The 24,703-nt window shown below is 42.8% G+C and overlaps 1 long non-coding RNA gene across 1 annotated transcript in view; it reads right to left on the reverse strand.

Annotated features, from left to right (window-relative positions):
- The window catches only part of LOC126260911 (uncharacterized), a 118,004-nt gene extending 95,463 nt beyond the window's left edge, over positions 1-22,541 (reverse strand). The window contains exon 1 of the long non-coding RNA XR_007546662.1: positions 22,491-22,541. This is a non-coding gene — a long non-coding RNA (uncharacterized LOC126260911). The remainder of the gene's footprint in view (positions 1-22,490) is intronic.
- Positions 22,542-24,703: the final 2,162 nt, after the last annotated feature.

A 24,703-nucleotide genomic window follows, 5' to 3' on the forward strand; every position in this document is an offset into this window, starting at 1 on the left:
GCGCTTCAGTCTGGAACCGCGCGACCGCTACGGTCGCAGGTTCGAATCCTGCCTCGGGCATGAATGTGTGTGATGTCCTTAGGTTAGTTAGGTTTAAGTAGTTCTAAGTTCTAGGGGACTGATGACCTGAGATCTTAAGTTCCATAGTGCTCAGAGTCATTTCAACCATTTGAACCATTTAGTGAAGCAACTTAAATCAATTAACAAAAGCAAGTCTTCAGGTCCAGACTGTATACCAATTAGGTTCTTTTCGGAGTATGCTGATGAATTAGCTCCATACTGACCATATGCAACCTTTCGCTCGACGAAAGATCCATACCCAAAGACAGGAAAGTTGCACAGGACACACCAATATTCAAGAAAGGTAGTAGGAGTAATCCACTAAATTACAGGCCCATATCGTTAACGTCGATTTGCAGCAGGATTTTAGAACATATATTGTGTTCTAACATTATGAATAACCACGAAGAAAACGGTATATTGACACACAGTCAACATGAGTTTAGAAAGTATCGTTCCTGTGAAACACAACTAGCTCTTTATTCACATGAAGTGTTGAGTGCTATGACAAGGGATTTCAGATCGATTCCGCATTTCTGGATTTCCGGAAGGCTTTTGACACTGTACCACACAAGCCGCTCGTAGTGAAATTGCGTGCTTATGGAACATCGTCTCAGTTATGTGACTGGATTTGTGATTTCCTGGCAGAGAGGTCACAGTTCGTAGTAATTGAAGGAAAGTCATCGAGTACAACAGAAGTTATTTCTGGCGTTCCCCAAGGTAGTGTTATAAGCCCTTTGCTGTTCCTTATCTATAGAAACGATGTTGGAGACAATCTGAGCAGCTGTCTTCGGTTGTTTCCAGATGACGCTGTCGTTTATAGACTAATAAAGTGATTAGAAGATCAAAAGAAACTGCAAACGAGATATCTGAATGGTTCGAAAAGTGGCAGTTGACCCTAAATAACGTAAAGTGTGAGGTCATCCGCATGAGTGCTAAAAGTAACTCGTTAAACTTCGCTTACACGATAAATCAGTCTAATCTAAAAGCCGTAAATTCAGCTAAATACCTAGGTATTACAATTACGAACAACTTAAATTGGACGGAACGCATAGAAAATGTTGCGGGGAAGGCTAACCAAAGACTGCGGTTTATTGGCAGGACACTTAGAAAATGTAACAGACCTCCTAAGGAGACTGCCTACACTACGCTTGTCCGTCCTCTTTTAGAATACTGCTGCGCGGTGTGGGATTCTTACAAGATAGGATTGACGGAGTACGTCGAAAAAGTTCAAAGAAAGGCAGCACGTTTTGTATTATCGCGAAATATGGGAGACAGTGTCACATAAATGATACAGGATTTGGGCTGGAAATCATTAAAAGAAAGGCGTTTTTCGTTGCGTAGGTATCTTCTCACGAAATTCCAATCACCAACTTTCTCCTCAGAATTCGAAAATATTTTGTTGACATCGACCTACATAGGGAGGAACGGTCACCACGATAAAATAAGGAAAATCAGAGCTCGTACGGAAAGATATAGGTGTTCATTCTTTCCGCGTGCCATACGAGATAGGAATAATAGAGTATTGTGAAGGTGGTTCGATGAACCCTCTGCCAGGCACTTAAATGTGGTTTGCAGAGTATCCATGTAGATGTAGAAGTATCAGCGTACGAACCATTCAACGAAACATCGTCGATATGGGCTTTCGGAGCCGATGGTCCGCTCGTGTATCGTTGATGTCTGCACGGAACAAATCTTTGACCCTCGCATGGGCCCCTCAAGACTGACATTGGACTATTGATGACTGGAAACTTATTGCCTCGTCGGACGAGTCTCGTTTCAAATTGTATCGAGCGGATGAACGTGTACGGGTAAGGAGACAACCTCATGGATCCACAGACCCTGCACGTCAGCAGGACACTGTTCAAGCTGGTGGAAGCTCCGTAATGGTGTGGGTTGTGTGCAGTTGGAGTGATATGGGACCCCTGATATGTCTAGATATGACCCTGACAGGTGACACGTACGTGCATCCATTTATGTCCATTGTGCATTCTACAGATTTTGGCAATTCCAGCAGGACAATGTGACGCCCCACACATCTAAAATCGCTCAAAGAACACTCTTCTGAGTTTAAACACGCCAACTGGCCATCAAACTCCCTAGACATGAGCATTATTGCATCTTGGATGGAATTCATGGTGCCAGTTCCCTCCAGCACTACTTCAGACATTATTTGAGCTCATGTCACGTCGAGTTGCGGCACTTCTGTGTGCTCGCGGGGACCCTACACGATATTAGGCAGGTGTACAGTTTCTTTGGCTCTTCAATGTTCATATCCTTGCGTATTTAACTTTTTCTCAAGCTCAGTAAGCGAACCAAACCTTAACCATAAAAACATCCCCACATCGTAATACCACCTATCCCATAAATCAATCTTCGCACTAGATACGATGGTAGGTAGCGTTCTCCAGGCAATCGCCAAACAAAAGCCCTTCCATCGAATTGCTTTACTATATAGCGTCATTCATCATTCAAATTACTCGCTTCAAGTCATCCACCGTCCAGTAGCGTCGCTCTTGCACCACGTAAAGCGTCGCTTAGCACTGACTGAGAATTGTGTGGCTCACAAGAAGCTGCTCTACTATTGCACCACATTCTCTTTAACTCCATACGCACAGCCATTGTGCAAGATGGGCTGCTGGAAGCACTCTGAAACTTACGAGCGATTATTTACACCCACTACAAGCACATTTTTTAACAGCCTCACTATGCTCGACGGTCTCTGTCCGTCAGTACGTAGGTCTTTCCCGGTCCTGACTTAGCTGTGTTTGTTTCTCCGCGTTTCCACTTCATAGTCACATGACCAATAGGCGACTTTGGCGGCTTTGGAAAGATTTCAGTGCTCCTGATTGGTTTGTTACTCACGTGACATCAAGTGAGTAGTCCTAGTTTCAAGTCACTAAGCTCTCTTGACGGATTGCTTCTCCATTGACTACACAATAATCTACGCCTCCTTTTTACACTAAGGTGACAAAAGTCAGGGGGTACCTCCTAAAATAGTGTGGATCTCCTTTTGCCCGGTGCAGTGCAGCAACTCGACGTGGCATGAACTCAACAAGTCGTTGGAAGTCCCCTGTAGCAATACTGAGCCATGTTGCCTCTATAGCCGTCCATACTTGTGGAAGTGTTGCCGGTACCGATTTTGTCGACGAAGTCCTCTCAATCGTGTCCCATAAGTGTTCCATGGGGTTTATGTCGGGCGATCTGGATGGTCAAATTATTCGTTCGAATCGTCCAGAATGTTCTGAAAACCAATAACGAACAACTGTGGCTCGGTGAAATGGCGCATCGTCATCCATAAGAATTCATCGTTGTTTTGGAACAAGAAGTCCATGAATGGCGACAAATGTTCTCCAAGTAGCCGAAAATAACCTTTTACAGTCGGTGATGGGTTCAGCTGGATGAGAGGACCCAGTCCCTTCCATGTGAACACAGCCCACACCATTGTGGAGCCACCACCAGCTTTCACAGTACGTTGTTGACAACATGGGCCCACGGCCGCGTGGGGCCGCCCATTACTCGAACCCTACCTTCAGCTCTTACCATCTGAAATCGGGGCTTGTCTGACCATGGCACGGCATTCCAGTCATTTAGGACCTAACCGATATGGTCACGAGCTCAGGAGTGCGAAGGCACTCGCGTCGGTCGTCTGCTGTCATAGCCCATTAACGGCAAATTTCGCCTCACTGTCCTAACGGATATGTACGTCGTACGTCCCACATTCCTTTCTGCGGTTATTCCTTGCAGTGTTGCTTGTCTGTTAGCACTTAGAACTCTAAGCAAACGCCGCTACTCTCGATCGTTAAATGACGACCATCTCCCACAGCGTTGTCGGTGTTGAGAGGTAATGCCTGAAATGTGGTAATCTCGGCACACTATTGACACGGTAGATCTCGGAATATTGATCTCCCTAACAATTTCCGAAATGAAATGTTCCATGTGTCTAGCTCGAACTACCATTCCGCTTTCAAAGTCTGTCAGTTCCCGTCGTGCGGCCATAATCACGTCGAGCACCTTTTCACGTGAATCATCAGAGAAATAACAGCTCCGCCAACGCAATGCCGTTTTACATATTGTGTACGCGACACTACCGCCATCTGCATATGTACGCTATCGTATGACTTTTGTCACACTGGTGCACATGGCCGGTCCGCCTCTTGTGACATCTAGTGGTTATTTCCACATTACGTAGTGATGTCCGAATACTACTCATCATATAGTGTATTTGGTACAGCGCAAATGATATTAGCGGTGAGCATGAATGCTCTGTACAGATAAACCTATTAGTGATGGTTTTGATGTTTACATAAGAAACGAATGCATTTTTAAAGAATCTGGTCTTAGCGTCGGAAAAAAAACAAATATAGGTTACAGCAGTCCTTCCGGTGAGCAACCTCCACAAGTTTCATATGAATCTCATGGTAGGTCGATTGGCTACCCAATGTACTGAACTGTTCGCCGTTGAACATACTGAAAATTCTCTCTTGCAGCATGTAATCCAATTAAGAACGCACAGAAACATGAACGATGGCATGCCTATAGATATGAGCAATAACAATCTCATTTGGAAACACATATATCTGTATAATGTGCCGATAATGTGATATGTTACAACTGACGGCAAACTTCCATTAAATTTGTTTCACAGATTTGGTATCGCCTGTAGCTCTCACTTCTTCTTTATTTGGGTAAGATTGTTCAATATCCGTCTAAGAACATATTCAAGTATCCCGAGAAATGGAAGCAACAGTAATTCAGTGCATTAACAATCGGTTAAATGTTAAACACAGCTACACATCACATCATAAGAATAGTTCAGAAAGCCATTAGCGCAGTTTCCAAGTGTATGTCTACAGTCATTTGCAGTGGCTATATTCCTAACGCACCAGTAGGTCTGGTATAGTGAACAGACAGACAGACACAAACGCTATTATTAAGATACTTTGTAATCGCTTCTCCGGATATATGTGGTACAGTGCGAGCAATAGCCAAATAAATATCCCCGCTGATTTATTGAAAGGTTCTACAGGGCCACGTAAGCAGAATTTTGCGAACCAAGCTTCTCCTCTTACGTTTCACTCAGTCTGAAACTGGTCATTTCGTTTTAGGTTGCTTTATGTTTCTGTCTTTACAAACAAAACGTATTTATGTTAATGAAAGAATAAATTACAAAATCGGAGTCGTTAGAGTGCAATCTCTTTACAACAACATAGCCATAAAATTCCAAGGGCGTAAGGAATAGACAGTATCCTTACCGAATCAATACACCCAGCGTTATCTCGTGTGTTTTAGACAAAACTACAGAAAACCTAATTTAGAATATTTGGACAAGATTCTGAATGTGGATGAGAATCTCGTGTCATATCACTACACCGGTTCTATTTTTTCTAATGAAGTGATAAACCATATAATGTAACATTATGTTTAGGAAATGTTGGCACTAACAGCCACATTAATGACAGTCGAGACTCGTAGTTCCCATTCTAGATTCCGTAGGAGAAAGAAAGCAAAGCGAAATACACAAGCTCATAATACGAAAATGAACAAAAACACAGCTTTGTAGTCGCTTTTGTATGTCAAAAGTAACATCTGTCAATCTCAATGTTTAGCACCCGTTTGCCATTTAATGATTCCATCCCTCTAGTGACTAACAGTATGTTAAACGTCTGCGAAGCCCAAAATAATTTAAATACACAAGCAGTAAATTATATAACAGTTTACTGTGTTCCCAACACACTTCTTATATTCCTAGAAAATTATACCATTACGGAATTTCTTACAGCTACAGCGTTGTTCTTCTATAAGTGCAGAATTACGCAAAATGCGAGGTTAGAGTATTAAAAATAATATTAAATTCTACAGCGCTGCAAGACTATAGAATCAGAAACACCGTAAAAAGCGCGGAAAAACAGTGCATGCGTAATTCAGGTCAGAGATTTTACGTTCTCCGATTTATTTACGAACTTAATTAATTCAAACAGAGACAGAAAAAAGTTTTGGAAGTGATTAAATGTGTTTTTGTGGAAATACCGTATATATTGATTTCTGAACGAATATTCTGCCGTCGTTCTGACGAGCATGTCGCCATGCAGCGTACATCCAAGACTGGAGGAACAGCGGCTCATTAAATATAAAGCCGACAGCTTACAGCGCCTTCAGTGACGGTTGGCAGAATGAGGAGATTACCTTCTCGGCGTGGCAGTAGAAGTCTGCGTTTTTTTTTTTTTAAAGTAACGAATTCGCTTATTTTTGGACGTAGTGCGTTTTTATATGTAACCTCTTCGTCGTTTGCGAGCGAAGAGCAGATCTTATCCTTGAAGAACTGTTCTGTAAGAAGCGAAAGAAGCAAAAACTACCATAATCAGCTCATTGGTCTTTCCCAGCGACGAATTTCTCTAGCAGTGGGAAATGTGATGAATAGAACGGATCTTCCATCAATTCGTATTTCAGATCCCCCAGATTTTCCATTGATAAACTAGCTCTGAAGATAAATGCATTGTCCTGACGAAAGGTGAGTATTTTGCTTTTGAAAATCAGACTATTTTCAAAAAAAATTATCGTCGTCATACGGACCAAAGCCCCTGGCGTGAGGGTATGGGATGCCAGTGGGTACTCGACACTATCGTCTCTGCTTCGCTTAGCTGGTGATTTGAATTACAACCATTTCATTTCTGACATGTTAAGGTCGTTGCCTCTGCCCAACCTTCGACACCTCCGCGACGGTATCTTTCAACAAGATGACTCAATACCTCATGTTGCCCGTGCTGGCCTGACTTACCTCGATACACATGGTGTTCGATCGCTGACCTGGCCGGCTAGTTCTCCAGACCTTTCACCCCCTGAAAACATCTGCTCACAGGTTGCCGAGAAACTGGCACGCACCCTCTGGTGAGTCACAACAGTTAATGAGCTCTGTCATAGAAGCAGCTTGGAATGACGTTCTCGTGTCTGTCATCCAATTTATGTTCTACTCATCTGGGTTAGAACCATTGTTACTGCCAGATGTGGCAGCACTGTGTCCTAAATTTCGCACCCTCTACACCCCGAAATCGCCTCGAAATATGCATTTATTTTCTATGCTTTCTTGTGTTGCAGATTTAAAGGGCAGCAGATAAATCACACCTCCGACCTCATTCTAAGCCCTCTTAACCACGTCCCTTCCAGTATCTTATAAACGGTATGTTTCTAATGATCACTGACCAACTGCAGTTTTTAAATGATTTGCGCACTAACAGTGTCTGTGTTGACGTACTTTCAGTGTGAATTTTCATTGCCAGACACATTGGAATCGCCGTTCTTAAAATTCTATTTAGCTTGCAAAATAACTGTGGTCTATTTCTACTCTAAATTTACATCTAGGTAATACTCTGCAAAGTACAGTGAAGTCCTGTGGCAAAGGGTGCTAAGCTCTGTACCACATCTTTGAGTTTCTGCTCGCTCTAACCGCGTGTGGAGCGCGGGAAGAATGATTATCTAACTTCCTCTGTTCGTGTTCTAATTCTCCTAATCTTGTCTTCACGATTTGTTCTGGATCAATAAGTAGGGGACAGAAGAACATAATTCGTAATGGAGCAATAAGTAGGGAACAGAAGAATATATCTTTATTCTTCACTTAATACCGGCTCTTCAAACTCTCGAAGTTCGCTCTCACAAGGTAACTTGTGTCTATAATCAAAGATTTACCAGTTCAGGTTTTTCATTTAAGTGCTGCCCACTAACCTGTTTACTACTTCTGCTGTTTTTTCACCTGCCAGAAACGCAAAGTGTTGAACATAATGCGATTAAAACCAGAATATATTCGTTTGTAGTCGACGTCGACACCAATAGCATACATAAGCACCCAGATTAGTGGCAAAAGTACATCCAGTTCCTCACTGTCGTTTAGTAAACAAAAATGACGTTATCGCGTATGGATCTGATTTGTGACTAGCTGCAATACTTAACTGCAGATAGAAAATAATACACCGTTCTTAACACAATAAAATCGACAGCTGTAAAAGTAATTTCGGGAGTGCCCCAAAGGAATGTTGTAGGGCCTCTATTATTTACAGTTTATATTAATGACCTAGAGGAAGGCGTTGGGGGCCTGTGAGGCTCTTCGCGGACGATTCTGTTGTTTATAAGAAGGTCGTAATGCTAGAATATTGTAGCAAAGACCTGCAGAGGATCGACTGTGCGTGAAGGAACTGCCAGTTGACACTGAACATAAATAAATGTATCGTATTACGCATATACACGTGTACAGATTCACTATTGCGCTACTACACCATTGACGACAGATCACTGACAACAGTAAGTAACGTAAAACACCTTGGAGTAACCATCCAGAATGATCTAAAGTGGAATGACCACATAAAACAAACAGTAGGAGAAACAGGTCGCCAGCGTGGGTCAGAGTGTCCAATAGTATCCACTATCACTGAGTGGGATGGACCTACCTATACATTCTAAATGCGCCGCGCAGGAGTCTTGTGTAGAAGCATTATCTGAAGTTTGCCTCACCTAAGCATTATCTGAAGTTTGCCTCATCTATACAAGGTTATTCATAAATACCTATGAGGTTTCAGAAGACGACTACATAAAAACTACAAGACATACTGAAAAACGATACTCACCAGTTGATAAGGTATCTCTCCAAGTTTTTAACCCACATTACAGTTGCTCTGTATGGGCAGCGTTTGTGTCGTGGCGAAAGCCAATATGTGCATGCAGTTCACTGAAGCAGCTGACACGAATTGTGTGGGAAGGCGCGACAGCAGCCCGGTTTGGAAATCTGTTCATAGGTTTTCCTGTCTGCACGTGTGAACTAATCTGATGTGACTATATGGAGCAGATGATTTGACTACATGTTCTGTCACGCCCGTCCTCTAGTGGAACTACGGCGTGATGCGTGAAACGACACAAAACTTCGGGAGTTTCCCTAGCCACTGATTTGTGTCATTTTTATGAATGTCTTGCAGTTCTCATACAGATGTCTTCTTAAACCGTGGAAGAAGTTATGAATAACCTTTTATTTTAAACACTAGCTGAATATCCGTTCCTGCTCAGGTATGTGTACTATATAATCAATTTCTATTAGTCCATCATCTCCTTCCCCTCTCCCTATCCATCTCCTCCTGCCCCTTTCGCTATCCATCTGCTACTCCCCACTCTCTCTCTTTCTATTTGCTCCTCCTCCATCTCTGTCGCCTTCTGCTAATTTCCTATCATCTTCTCCTCCCCCCTCTATATCCATCTCCTCCTCCCCTTTATATCCTCCTCACCCCCTCTATCTCCTACTCTCCCCCTCTCTCCGTCCATCTACTCCTCCCATCTCTCTATCTCCTCCTCCCCTCTCTCTGTCCATCTACTCCTACCCCATACTCGTGTCCTTCTCATCCATCCTCTTCTCTGACTGACCAGTCTTCCTCCCTCCATCTCTCTCCATGTTATTATCCTACCTCTGTGGGTGGTTGTTTGATCTTATCTTTCTAGATAGGAAGTAACATGTGTACCAAGGTTGGTTGAAAGCGATCCAGGCATGTAGAAGAAGCAAATTGGCTTTGCCCCCATACCTACATTTAACATACTGGGTGATCAAAAAGTCAGTATAAATTTCAAAACTGAATAAATCACGGAATAATGTAGATAGAGAGGTACAAATTGACACACATGCTTGGAATGACATGGGGTTTTATTAGAACCAAAAAAAATACAAAAGTTCAAAAAATGTCCGACAGATGGCGCTTCATCTGATCAGAATAGCAATAATTAGCATAACAAAGTAAGACAAAGCAAAGATCATGTTCTTTACAGGAAATGCTCAATACGTCCACCATCATTCCTCAACAATAGCTGTAGTTGAGGAATAATGTTGTGAACAGCACTGTACAGCATGTCCAGAGTTATGGTGAGGAATTGGCGTCGGATGTTGTCTTTCAGCATCCCTAGAGATGTCGGTCGATCACGATACACTTGCGACTTCAGGTAACCCCAAAGCCAATAATCGCACGGACTGAGGTCTGGGGACCTGGGAGGCCAAGCATGACGAAAGTGGCGGCTGAGCACACGATCATCACCAAACGACGCACGCAAGAGATCTCTCACGCGTCTAGCAACATGGGGTGGAGCACCATCCTGCATAAACATCGTACGTTCCAGCAGGTGTTTACCAGCCAGGCTGGGGATGATGTGATTTTGTAACATATCGGCGTACCTCTCACCCGTCACGGTAGCAGTTACAAAACCAGAATCACGCATTTCCTCGAAGAAAAAAGGCCCGATAACGGTAGATGTGGTAAATCCAACCCATACCGTGACTTTCTCGTCGTGCAATGGAGTTTCCACGACAGTTCTAGGATTTTCGGTAGCCCAAATTCTGCAGTTGTGGCCGTTGACAGACCCTCGGAGCGTGAAATGAGCTTCGTCGGTCCACAACACGTTACTCAACCAATCGTCATCTTCCGCCATCTTTTCAAACGCCCACATCGCAAATTCCCTCCGCTTAACTAAATCGCCAGGTAACAGTTCATGATTCCGATGGATTTTGTACGGATAGCATCGGAGGGTACTCCTAAGTGCCAACCAAACAGTAGTGCATGGAATGCCGGTGCGACGTGCGACTGCACGAGCGCTGACTTCCCCGTGCATAGACGAACCCGATACAGTCTCCATTTCTTCCTGAAATGTCTCAGCAGCATTACGCCTCGTGCTCGGTCGGTCACTACGGGTTCTACAGTCTGAACAACCCATGTGGCTTCGAACTTCGAAATCGTTCTCGCCACAGCTGCATTTGTCTACGGACCTTTACTCATTCGAATCCCCTTCGCACATTCCCCATTCTGATAATACAGCTTCACTAAAAGCGCCTTTTCAAGTAACGTCAACATCTGCGACTCCTGGCGCATCTGATTCTCTCTCTCATTACAGCTCCTTTTATACACGATTGTCATGCGCAGTCACTGACATTTTGCTGTCCAACGCCATCTGTCGGACATTTTGTTTCCCTAATAAAACCCCATGTCATTCCAAGCATGTGTGTCAATTTTTACCGCTCTATCTACATCATTCCGTGGTTTATTAAGTTTTCAAATTTATACTTACTTTTTGATCACCCGGTATATTTAACATATTTCATATACACTTTTACACATATGTCACCTTTACCTCTAGTGAATTCCGCACTACAGTTTCGTTTTCATGCAATGTTTATTACACCAAATCTCCGGAACTACGAGTCGTAAAATGATATAATTTTTCAAGTACATCGAGTGGTATATAGGGACACTACAAAATGTGTTGCGAATAAACTCATTAGTAAAGAAGCAAAATGCAGTTTTATTGCATGCGAAGCGGCAACATAGTAAGTGATAAACATTTTCCTTTCACCATTTTGTGAGAAAAGTGAGCGAGAAAAGATCTCACCAGCATATCTTCTACGATAAATCATGTGGTTTCGTGGAAGGGACCAGAGATATCAACTATTATTCTGATCCGCAGTTGCTGGTGCACAGAGTAGGGAATGAGATATTTTACTCGGGACATGCCCCAATGGTATTTGTACAGAAACCCTAATATGTATGACTGGAAGAGATGAGGACCGGGGGAGGGGGGGGGGGGGGGTGAGAACTGAATTACTGTTTGCCTCATCTTCTGTGGTAAGAAGAATAACTTCACAGATAATTTACTTACCTAAAAATATATGTTAAGATCTGGTGGGCTGCAAATCAAATGCGCTCAGACCATGCTGCGCACATGTATTTTGTTTCTAGGTGTAAAATCTAATGGTGTTACATCTAGAAACATTAGCGACCTGGAAACTGGTTCTGCTCTGCTAATCCAGCGACCTCTGAATGAGCCATCCAAAGCCTTCCCTAACGATCGAAGCCTTGTGATGTGGGGCACTATCCTGCTGCATCATGATATCAGGGTGTAGGCCTTTCCTCTTGTGGAAATGCAAACTGTTCCAACATGTCCAGATGAGATTTTTGACGGCTCTGCAAAGAAAATTGGTCCCACACACTGTCATAAGGCAGATCACACTACACATTTATCTCTGAACAGTCGTGTATAATTTCGACGCTTGAGAAGGGTTTCTGACAGCCCCAGATCGTTACGTTGTGTTGGTTTACCTTCCAGAACAGATAAAAGCCAGCTTCGTGCGTGAATATCGCCTTTTTCAGATAGTCTGAGCCAATATCGATGTTACTCAGAATGTCAATTGGAAATGCTTTGCACTTATGCTTGTCATCAGATTGAAGTGCATGCAGCAGCTGTATCTTGTACGCATGAAGCTTCAGTTTCTTGTAAAGCAACTGTCGAGACCTTGACGGATGTATTTGGTTGGGATCCGGATAAACGCCTGCTGCACCTATTCCAAGTCTGCAGCACTCGTGCTCGAACGCCTAGAATTCGTCCTCGTCATGACATCTTCCGGACTCCTTGAACCTTGTGTATCACAGTCTCATGGTCGTGCGTGATGGCTGGACCTGGGTGTGAGATTTGGTCTCTATCAACGATTCCAAACACTACGGCATATGCAGGAGGGGGGGAAGGGAGGTTGGCCATTTTTCTTAGTAAATAATTTGCAGAAACGATATGAAATTTTAGTTGTGTGAGAACACTATGCCGTGAACTGCATCTTTCTACTTATCAAAATTTCCTAAACATGCGACATCAAAAATTGTGATGATCATTTTGGAACACATTCTAGTTCTCATCCCCCTGGTTCTGACCAAAGTTCTTATGAGGTTTCCCTTGATTAAAAGGTAAGTCCCGAATCTAGAAATCTTCTCCAAAGTATTTCCAAGTGGGATTCCATATCCCCCACTACCACTTCGCTAAGTATTTCACTGGAAGGACATTGGCCCTGCTGAGGGACGTAATTCGAACAGCCCGTTCTATAATGCGTCAGTCAACATTTGTTATAAAATTCATCTGTGTTGGCGTCAATTTATTAGCTTTAATTCTTTGATTAAATCATCTGATAAGGAGAAGTAAGCAGTTGTAAAACAGAAAAGAGGATAATCACATTTTTAGCATGTAGTTGAAGGTGTAGGAGTAAACGAATGTATATAACTTTAAGCGTACTAACTATTTCTTTCACACGTGAGAAAATCAGTCATCATACGTTATTAGGTAGGTTTGGAATGTTATTGGCAGCACTGGAACACTTCTGAACTCCTTTACCAGGTAAGGTCAGTGGCATTTACTGACTGCACACACTAAACCGTTTTTCGCAGCAGATGAAAAAATGCCAAACGCTGTCCAGAACAAACTCACTGCTGACAAACAAACGGGGCGCTATTCGTATTTGTTCGGCATTATCAATACGGGCGCGTAAACGAGGACTTGGCGACTGAAACGCAATATTTAAAAATATGGGAGCTGGAACTCATTGTTACAGTAAAATTCTACACATCATTATTTCAGACCCGACAAAAGGCCGTGCAACGAACCAGTGCGAGCTCGGCGGCGTACGAAAAGTTATGGCTGGACGAAAGCGTGCTTTTTGAATAAATCACTGCAGTTCGCAGCGGGCGTGCCGCGAGCGGCTAACAAGCTGTCAGCAGCGGTGCGCTATGGGCCGTGTCACATCGCTCACCCTGCCAGAGGCCCGCGCACTTCCTCACACTTCCCTCTACTCTACATCCGACACGGCACTGCACTTTCGAGCGCGTTAAATGGCTCTTTCTCTCTATAAGGCAGTATGGAAATGATTTTCGTGCTCTCTTCCGAATGTAAAATATTTTATTGGATCAGCACTATGTTTAAGACTCGTATTCGTGCACTCAAAGAGAGCACATTAAAAATCACCCTACATACGATAAAAAATTAAAAGTATAGGCTGTTCTTTGTACTGTTACATCGTTTACAACTTTCGAAGGTCATACAGGTAAATAAATATTCTGTCTTTAATGACCTCATCGATGAGACAAAAAGAAAGGTATGTAAAATAAATAACGTTAAATAACAACATAATATTTAATAGTTTGTTAGATAGCTTAGATTTAATAATCCAACTCCATCTTCAGTACTTTGCATGAATGAGGTATGCATACGTGAGGTGCTTTCCCTCGATTGTTCTAACATAAAGGGTGGTTCAAATGGCTCTGAGCACTATGGGACTTAACATCTGAGGTCATCAGTCCCCTAGAACTTACTTGTTAGAACTACTTAAACCTAACTAACCTAAGGACATCACACACATCCTTGCCCGAGGGAGGATTCGAATCTGCGACCGTAGCGGTCGCGTGGTTCCAGACTGTAGCGCCTAGAACCGCCGGCCATAAAGGGTGATTTAGCAGCCTATGGGTATTATGCAGCCTGAAATTTCTTTAAAAACCACACGCGAGGCTTTCATATTCGGTCGCTCACTACGTACAAACCATTAGTCCTACAGAAAAAATGAGCAGGAGTTTTTCATAGTAAATGTAACTTTGTTGTTGTATCCCGCCTAGAAGGCGGCGCGTGGGTCTGTTCCTGTAAACTGAAGGGTAGGCCGAATGTAGGAAGTGAGTAGGAGCAGGAAAAGGTGAAATGCTTCGGTACTGCGTTTTAATGTACATCACCTTCACTATGGGAAGAATAAGGATTACATTAGGCTTACGGACCACCTGAGATGAGCACGCAGGTGCGAAGCCGTTCATCAATCAAACATCGGCTAGAAGTTACAAAGGCAAAATCTGTAGTGGCTCGCCCACTATGAAATAGAAACAGTGTTGCTTGGTCGTCTACTCGGAATCAAATGGGTAGAATCTGGAGCGGCGGTCGTACAGCTCCACAGCGCAGGCTAGAGGGCGCTGTCGTCGGTATCGGTGTCGTAGTGCCAACCTAGCAGAGCGCACCTACGTTGTGGCATAGTAGCTATCGATACCGCAATTGTTAAATTTTGTACTAGAATATGTTATCGCTGGAGGCCACAGTTCTCGAATTATTTAAGAAAAACGCGCTAGAAGGTCGCTTTTGTACGTGTTTCTTGAAATCTTAAAACTACAGCCTCAAGAGAAAATGTACCTCAGTACAAAATTTAACAGGATTAAACTTCCTACAAAAATGTACTGTTCATTTTTTTCTGTAGGACTAATAATTTGCGAATAGTGAGTGAGTGAATGTGAAAATCGAGCGCTTGCTATTTGAAGGCGTTGGGGGTTGCATAAAACCGATAGGTAGAGGCTGCTGAATCACCTTGTATACACTGATGAGCCAAAACATAATGACTACTCCCCACCGCGAGACTGAACGTCACCTGGTGGCGTTACAGCCGGCCGGTGTGGCCAAGCGGTTCTAGGCGCTTCAGTCTTGAACCGCGCGACCGCTACGGTCGCAGGTTCGAATCCTGCCTCGGGCATGGATGTGTGTGATGTCGTTAGTTAGGTTTAAGTAGTTCTATGTTCTAGGGGACTGATGACCGATGTTAAGTCCCATAGTGCTCAGAGCCATTTCTCTCTCTCTCTCTCTCTCTCTTTTTTTTTTTTTTTTTTTTTGTGTGTGTGTCGTTACAGGCAAGAGACGTGTAAGAAAATTGTATAAGTGGAGCAGAGACTAATGGGTATTCTTTCTAGAGACGATATGGCAGCAGCTGGCGAAATCCACGTACATAAATGACTTTGACAATGGACACATTGTCACGGTTCTAGATTGGGAAAAAGCATCTGGGACGCGGGGAAGCTGATTGGTTGTTCACGTGTTACTGCCATGAGAATCTATGGAAAATGTTTGAAGGACGGCGAAATCGCAATCAGAAGATAACATGTTGGAGGTTCACACCTGTTAAGACAATGTGGAGGTCGGAGGCTTGCCCGGTCTGTAAAACAGGACAGGTGACGGCGAAATCGCAATCAGAAGATAATATGTTGGAGGTTCACACCTGTTAAAACAATGTGGAGGTCGGAGGCTTGCCCGGTCTGTAAAACAGGACAGGTGGCGATCTGTGGCGGATCTGACGACAGTATAACTATGATGCAGGCACAGATGATCCGGACCACACCGTTAACCGCACATCGTTGAACATCGTGCTCTGGAGTAGATGACCCCTATCTATGTCCTCCCATGTTGACATCGTCAATTACAACTGTGGTGGGAAAGGGATCATCGAGATTGGGCCATTAATTAATGGAAACGTCTCGTCTGGTCTGACAATCACATGTCTTGATACACGAAGTCGATGGTCGTGTACAGACACGCCGTCGCACAGCAGAACGGCTGCTTTAAACATGCACTGCACTACGGAAGCAAGCCGATGGTGCCGGTATTATTTTACTGTGGGCATTAACCTGTACTTCCATGGGACCTTTGGTAGTAACTGAAGGGGCCATGACAACTGGGGACTACATGAACGTTACCGGTGGCCACCTGCATCCCTTCATGCATGATGCCTTCCTCGACATCGATAGCATCTTCCAGTAAAATAGCGTCTGTGTCACAAGGCCAAAATGGTCCAGCAGTGGTTCGAGAAGCGTGGTAGTGATTTCACGTTTTGATGATTCGCGTTATTTGAACCCGAAGGAATATATCGGGGACGCTGTCGGGCGCTAATTTCGTTTTTACAAACCAGCAACCCGTAATTTACGATAATTTCGTGGCTTATGCGTACACATCTCGTGCCATATACATCCGGAAACCTAGTAATTCAAGCCACACGTAATCACTGCAGTATTGCGTTTTAAAGGTAGAACAGGATAATTAAACAGGTGGCCCTAATGTTTTGGTTCATTATTATCACTCTTCAGGTATTTCTCGCTTTGGAGAGGACTTCACGCACTCTCGTCTTGGAAAGTGTCCACAACTGTTGTGTAAGGTTACGTTGTGTGTTCTGACGTTTCTTTAATATGTTTAACAACGTTCTTTATAAACGTTTTGTCGTAACTCCAGCCGTATGTTTTGGTTCAGTATCACACTAGAACATATTTACAGCACTGTTTAAGTATGCTGTTGTAAATCCTCAGTAACGCTATTCATAAATTCCGAGTTTCTCAATTTCTCGCAAAGATGTGAAGCGCCAAATAAATAAGTTTGGTACTGTTTATTTCAGTCTCATGAGGCCGTGTTTTATTGTAGAAGAATACCTGTCCCGAGTTACGTTCTACAATTGCAAAATTCAATATCCGAATTCTATTTTTCTCGCTAGGATAGATTTTTGTTCCCGAAAATCTCCAATATGACACCCCTATCTGTGTAGCACATTGGGAATACTGAACTTAAGAGTTTTACATCCGTGACATTTTACCCATCGCAGGGAACTCAAGGAGCGTTGTTCTTAATTCTTTACTTAATCCGCCCAACAACAAAACTTCTTCCCTCGTTTGGCCTCCCCTTCTGGCCTATTCTCTTGGCGTTTCATGTGGATTCCCACTGTTCAACTTCGTCAGAGACGGGCAGTTCTGTAAAAAGCGTTACGATGGCCTGAAATATCCCTAACAGGAACACTTTTCTGGAATGAGTATCGCTGACTGATCCCTTACATCCAAGAATGAAACATGCCAAAATGGCTGGCTGATGGTAATTTTAGCCTGCGAGCTCCTTACGTTTCCCTATCATCGTACGTTATCGTACCCTCCGTGAATTTTCCATATATCATTCATAAGTAAATCGCTTTGCCAATAAAGAACAATTTGCTGGTCGCTGCTTAGGGAAAACTAGATCACAAAACTTTGCACAAAAGTCCTGTATTAAGTTCCAAAGCTCGCCTCATTGACACATGAAACGAGGGCATGCGATTCTTAGTATTGCGCCTGTGAGAGGGGCACGTACAGTCGGGGGCCATCTTGGTGCTACTGAAGAAGAGTTGGATATGTGCCGGTACGGAGTTCAAGCCTCTCCCTTCTCTCACTTTGTCAATAGCAACAACAACGTTACACTGAACTCTTCAATCAATCTTCGCAAAGGAAACGTATAGTAGAGCGCGAATAAGAAACAACCTTCCATTCGGGTGATTGAACATAAAGCAATGACAGCTAACAAAGACAAACGCCTGTCTCTCTCTCTCTCTCTCTCTCTCTCTCTCTCTCTCTCCCTCTCCCTCTCCCTCCCGTTCTCTCTGTTTATTCTTTTCTCCAGCGGCAGCAGACTCCAGCAGCTGAGCGTTGGCCATTTTCTTCATGGACGCCTGCCGGCATCCGGAAGCTCGTGATGTGTCGCTTTAGTCTAGGTATGACGCTGTAATGTCTTTCTTTATTCTTTCATTCTTTTCGAGGGATCGTCTGTTTTTGGACTATTCTTGATCTCAGAAAAGCACTTGATCCCGCTTCCTCAATCATTTTTTAAAATATATTTCAGTCTTTTTCTTTTTTCAATAGCTCCTTCTGCGGATTTCTCTTACCGTGGCAATAACTCCCTTTTGCCTCAACACATGAATTATCATCAATTCCATTCTTCCAATTAGTGATTGCAACACATTCCTTTCCTCGCCGATTCTGCATAGAACCTCCACTTTTTATGCCATTAGTTCACTCAATTTTCAGCACTCATCTACAACAACATATCTACGAAATCTTCGATCATCTTACCTTCCGAGTTCAAAATAGTTCAAATGGCTCTGAGCACTGCCGACGAATGAGTGTTTCGTATTAGTTACTTGTCTTCCGTTACTTCCGCATTACCATCAAAGATTGATTTTAAAACAATGAAATTCTAAATAATTATTTCATTAGTTATTAATATCTGGAACTTTATGTTGTTACAAACGAATTATGACTAAGCGGTAAGATTGAGAGAAAAGCCAAAAAAAGAAAAACAACGATGAAAGTATAAGTCAATAGTCATAATGTGATATCGAAATAAATGGCACGAAAGACAGCGTGAAACATTAATTGTGGAAGCTCTTAACTAAACGAGAGTTTCCGTGATAATGATAACGTCCATTTATTCACCCTTAGCTGTAGCTTCCCGTGTTTCCTCGATGTAAGGACAAGTCGTGAACTGTAGTATTTCCCGTTAACACTGACGTTGTTTCCCACGTACAATTCCAATACCTGTTTGGTATCCCAGCCACTCCATATCTAATCTCAGTACTTTTGTTGGCGGTACCAATGCCGACTGACTAAAAATAAACTTCTTGCAGCTTTTTTCCCTGGAAACCGCTGATCGCTGCTATGTGGTTAAAAAAAATGGTTCAAATGGCTCTGAGCACTATGGGACGTAACTTCTGAGATCATCAGTCCCCTAGAACTTAGAACTACTTAAACCTAACTAACCTAAGGACATCACACACATCCATGCACGAGGCAGGTTCTAACCTGCGACTTATCTTCCGAGTTTTTCACAGTCCATCGTTCAGTTCCGTACAACGCAGTGCTCCAAAACTATGTTCTCGAAAATCTCTTTTTCAAATTAATGCCGATGTATGATATTAGTAGTAAGCTCTCATGGTGAGAAATGCTCCCTTTACCTGCGCTAGTTAGGTTCTAAAGTCCTCCTGCCTTCCACCGTCAAGCATCATTTTACTTTCAATGTGTCAGAATTCCTTCATTTCATGTTCTATGTAATTTCCAATTTTTATATTACATTATTTTATCCCTCATTTAATTTCTGCTACTACTCTACTACTCAATAGTTTCGTTTTTCATCGTTTACTCTCAATCCATATTCTGTCTTCAGGAGACTGTTCATTACATTCAACAGGTGGTGTAAATCTTCGCCAGCCGCTGTGGCGAGCGGTTCCGACCACGGTAGCTGAGTGGTCAACGCGACAGAATGTCAATCCTAAGGGCCCGGGTTCGATTCCCGGCTGGGGGTCGGTGATATTCTCCGCTCAGGGACTGAGTGTTTTGTCCAACCGACATCTGCTAAAATTTTCTCCACTCAGGGACTGGGTGTTGTGTTGTCCTACTCATCATCATGTCGCCGGCACGGTAGCTCAGCGTGTTCGGTCAGAGGGTTAGTTGCCTTCTGTAATAAAAAAAACTGAGTTAACCGATCGACGACGAACTTAAAACGAGTGTCATACGACTTCTGCCCCGAGAAGATGCAACGAACGAAAGCGAACAAAATGAGACTAAAAAAAAAAGAAAACGGTTCTAGGCGCTTCAGTCCGGAACCGCGCTGCTGCTACGTTCCCAGGTTCGAATCGTGCCTTGGGCATGGATGTGTGTGATGTCCTTAGGTTAGTTAGGTTTAAGTAGTTCTAAATCTAGGGGGCTGATGACCTCAGATGTTAAGTCCCATAGTGCTTAGAGCCATTTGAATCATTTTTGTTTCACTGAGAATAACAATTTCATAAACGATTTTTATCACTGCTTTCCTTTTATCCTGAATTTTAATTTTTTCTGCAGATATTTCACTTCAGCTTCCTACTGATATTGTTACTGAGTGATTTGGTTTGCTGTACATGCTTCTTTTCTTGAACATTTTTGTATGTTTTTCTTTCGTCGATCAATTGAAGCATTTTTTCTGTTGCATTCACTATCATTCACATAACCGTGGCACGAAAACCACTCACTACCACTTACTTCTAAGCTCCTTACCATCTCCGTGATACGTGATATCGACTGGCAGAGCGATGTTCTATAATACGTCCTCCATACCACCGACAGTACTTCTTAATTGCCAGGTATAGAACCTTCTCAGTTCAAGTATAAAGATCGACGTGAGACCGCTACCAGGAGACGTGTCGTGTAACAAGAATAACCTACCTCTCGCTAACTCCAAGCTCATTGCTCCTCTTGAAGCTTTCAATCACTCTCAAATGTCTCGTTTCTCTTCAAAGAAGCATCATCTGGCTGTACCTTCTAACTTCGCCTGAGAAGTTTAGAAAGTTGCTTTACAAGATTTGAGTAATAGTGTATTTGTGTGATCTATATCTATACTATGTTAATCCTTAGAGCCTGGCGATGGGTATAATTCCTGGTGCGTCGGTGTATGCTGCACATAACAAATGAATGAGTTCGAGGGGTAAATGAAGCCAGTTCCGTAGAGATTTTCTGACTCCTTCCAGAGTGCATTGGTGAGCAATGACAGTACTCTTCTGTGTGTGTGTTTGTGTGTGTGTGTGTGTGTGTGTGTGTGTGTGTGTGTCAGAGTGATAGCAACTGCGTGCCTTGGACCATAGCTTTATCCATACAGCATTACATGCAAATCTAGTTGCTTCTGTAACGTTAATTTAATACATTATAATAATGGTACAACCTCACCCTAAAGAAGGTGGATCCTGTGACAACTTCATTATGAGCTCAGTATCACGTTGTCTTCCACATCTTCGTCAGTGCTACACCAGTCACTATACAGAAAATTATATTGTATGTATACGGGCAACACACTAACATTAAAACTTCTGTATTTTATTGCACTGCGTCACTTATAAATTACACCTAACTTTGTGGCACGATTTCGCTGATAATGATACCCCGTATAAAGTAAAGAGAAACCCTGGCAAAGAAATACTTTAATATCAACAATTTTTATAAAAATAGATTTACTTTAGTTCTCTTTTGTGTTGAAAACCGTAGAAAATTGCGTAGTTCTTCCCTGTAATAAGGTGCCTCTCAGCAGCGTCAAAAGCAATCCGTCTTTCTACTCATGTCAAAACTGACATCAATGTCTTTAAGGAAGATTTTATTATTATTTTTTCGTTAAAATTCATTTAAAAAGAAGAAGCAGATTACCCCCAATCTGACAAAAACGCAGTGTTCACAGAAGAATGGAAATATCGTAAATAACATCTCATATATCACATTTGTTTCGAACTCCAAAAAGGTCATCATAGGACGGAAATGAAATGTCGTACAAATTCTTAAAATTTAGAGCCATATACAAATTCTGCTAGTAATTACATTATCTGGAGATATCAAAAAACATGTTTGTTAAGTAAAGATAAAATCTAATTCCAATGTAACCAGTGTCATAAAGATTTCAAATGACATATATTATGTCCACATTTAAAGATAATGATATTGTTAGAAATTTCTATTCCTCCTCACATCTGTAACGAGAGTTCTTATTTTCAATGTTTGAAGCCTCGTGTCTTTATTGTCACCAATTGCTACTTTGTATATGGTGCTCCTGCATTACGTGACTCAGAAGAGGTTCTCTCTGTACAAATGATAATAAGAAATTCGTATCTTCGAAAGGTGAACACATGAAACACATTTCTGTAGCAGAGTGGATACTGTGTATAATGGAACAGGGCTCTGTCAGACTAATTATATGCGGATTTTCTCAAGTAAATAATAATGGAGATTTAACTTCAAAAACGTGTGTCGAGATTATAAGAAACTTCCATTGTGGAATACAAACGAAATCTTACGCCTAAGCCTTACAAGCGTGCTTCGTACTGTGTGTATGACTATTTCAGAACTGACAAGCTTAATACGAATTTACGATTTGGAGTGAAACTAGGCTCTATCGTTCGGCTGTGCTTGGCAGGCAATTGTCGCGATGTGCAATTACTGCATCACGCGTGCCGAAGTACTTTGTGCAGCGGCCGTCGAGCGAAAGACAGCCGGCTGCGGACGTACCCGACATGATGGTACTCGGGGAACTCCAGCCTGGCGGCGTGCAGGCGTGCCACTGCCGCGCGACTAAGTTTACCGCCGCAGGTGGACAGCCAGCGCGGCGCAGCGCCAGGTCGATATTGCGGAGGCCTGGCTTCCGTGGGCGGGGCCACTGCGACCAGGGGGAGGGGGAGGGGGTATCTGTGGTCGCCGCCGTGAAACCAGCGATAACGCCGGCACGGCCGGCATGCGCTAAAGAGTGCCTTTGGGCCTCCACGCCTTGCGGCGGCTACGTGCCGCAAGAGGCGCTCATTCAGTCTCCAGGCCTTAAAGCAGGTGCTCCAAGCGACATCGTACACATTACCTTTCCCCCTCATGCGGGAAACGGCAGGAAATTTGGCGAGAATAGTAGTAAAATTGCGCCTTTGCCCATGTCTCAAGTCAGACCTAGTAATTCTTCATGGACTGGAAGGATTTATCGAAAAGTAGCGCTCGTGTTCCTTCTCGCTTTGCCTTTACTGAGCACGCGTAGGGCAGTGATTTGCAATCCTCATCGTATATTAAAAACCATAGTAATACCGAAAATATTAATAAACCCCAATTTCTGTCGTTTTTTCTCTCGCTTATATCGATTCACTTCAGCCGGCCGCGGTGGTCTTGCGGTCCTAGGCGCTGCAGTCCGGAACCGCGGGACTGCTACGGTCGCAGGTTCGAATCCTGCCTCGGGTATGGATGTGTGTGTGATGTCCTTAGGTTAGTTAGGTTTAAGTAGTTCTAAGTTTTAGGGGACTGATGACCTAAGATGTTAAGTCCCATAGTGCTCAGAGCCATTTGAACCATTTTTGATTCACTTCATACCTCATAAATTTTCAAACTAAACAAAAGTTACAAAGACAGTCATTCTTGAATCAAATACATGAGAGGTGTGTTCATGAAGTTTTAATTATTATACTGTCGGAAAGAAATCGCAAGACAAAAACTGCGCTTGTATGTGATGGAGACACTTAACATTTATAATGTCATCTCTCTTGGACGCCTATGTGCAACTTCGACAATTTTGTAAGGCCTGCGTGTTATAGGCAACTATTAATATCACCATTGTTTGCCTTGATGTTGTAACCCGTATATGTCCTATCATCCGATGATGGCGGCTTTAGTTTCGCCGAAACCGGTGATCACGGAATAAAAAGAATTCCTGCGATCTTGGCTACCAGTTTATTGTTTTGCAACCATATAGATCACTCCAACATGAGCACAATGTGCTCCCAACAAAAAATAATGAACGTAGAGTAATGAAATTTCTGTAATACATTTATCTAGGTATCATATTTAAGTGATTAACATTGTAAGATTACAGGTTAATGCAAGTGCGAGATAAACCATTGTAAATGGGAAATTCTGGTACATTAATAACTGATGTAACCGCCAGAATGTTGAATGCAAGCATGCAAACGTGGAGTTCCATGCCTGGAGCATTTCGTGGGTCAATTCAGACATGGTTAATGCTGTTTGTGGATGACGCTGGAGTTCTCGTCCGATGATGTACCATACATGCTCGATTGGAGACAGATCTAGTGATCAAGCAGGCTAAGCAACTTGACACTCTGTACAACATGTGAGTTACAGCAACGATATTTGGGCGAGCGTTATTCTGTTGGAAAAAAACCAATAGCAGCACGTCCGTTCACGCAATTACCATACTTTTACACGTAAACCGTAATTTGACCTATGCTGGTCATTTGCTATTACATGGCGATGAAGTGGCGTTGTTCGTTCACTCACGCGTTATTTTTAGTAATAAGATAAAAAATTAATCTTGATAATATTCTTCATTCAGGGCGTGTCAGCAATAAGAAGTATACAACAACTGGTAGAAACACCTACTCGACCATTTGTGTACAGGTTAACCGAGATTATTGCATTATGGCGTTTACATACTACAGTTTCGCTGTTTTATGTCCTATGTCGTGTTTCATTAATAACGATGGGCACGTTATGCAGCATTCGTTGTGAAGGGGCCGATATATTCTAATAGCGTAAGTCGGGGTAGTGTGTTCGCACTCATATAAATCCATACATAGTTTGTTACATTTTAGTCATAACCTGGTGCAGAGGCTTATGTTTAAGACTTTCAACCTTTCTATAAGTTATTTCAAAAATGGTTCAAATGGCTCTGAGCACTATGGGACTCAACTGCTGTGGCCATAAGTCCCCTAGAACTTAGAACTACTTAAACC

This window comes from Schistocerca nitens, chromosome 5 (genome assembly GCF_023898315.1).
Source record: "Schistocerca nitens isolate TAMUIC-IGC-003100 chromosome 5, iqSchNite1.1, whole genome shotgun sequence".
NCBI lineage: Eukaryota > Metazoa > Arthropoda > Insecta > Orthoptera > Acrididae > Schistocerca > Schistocerca nitens.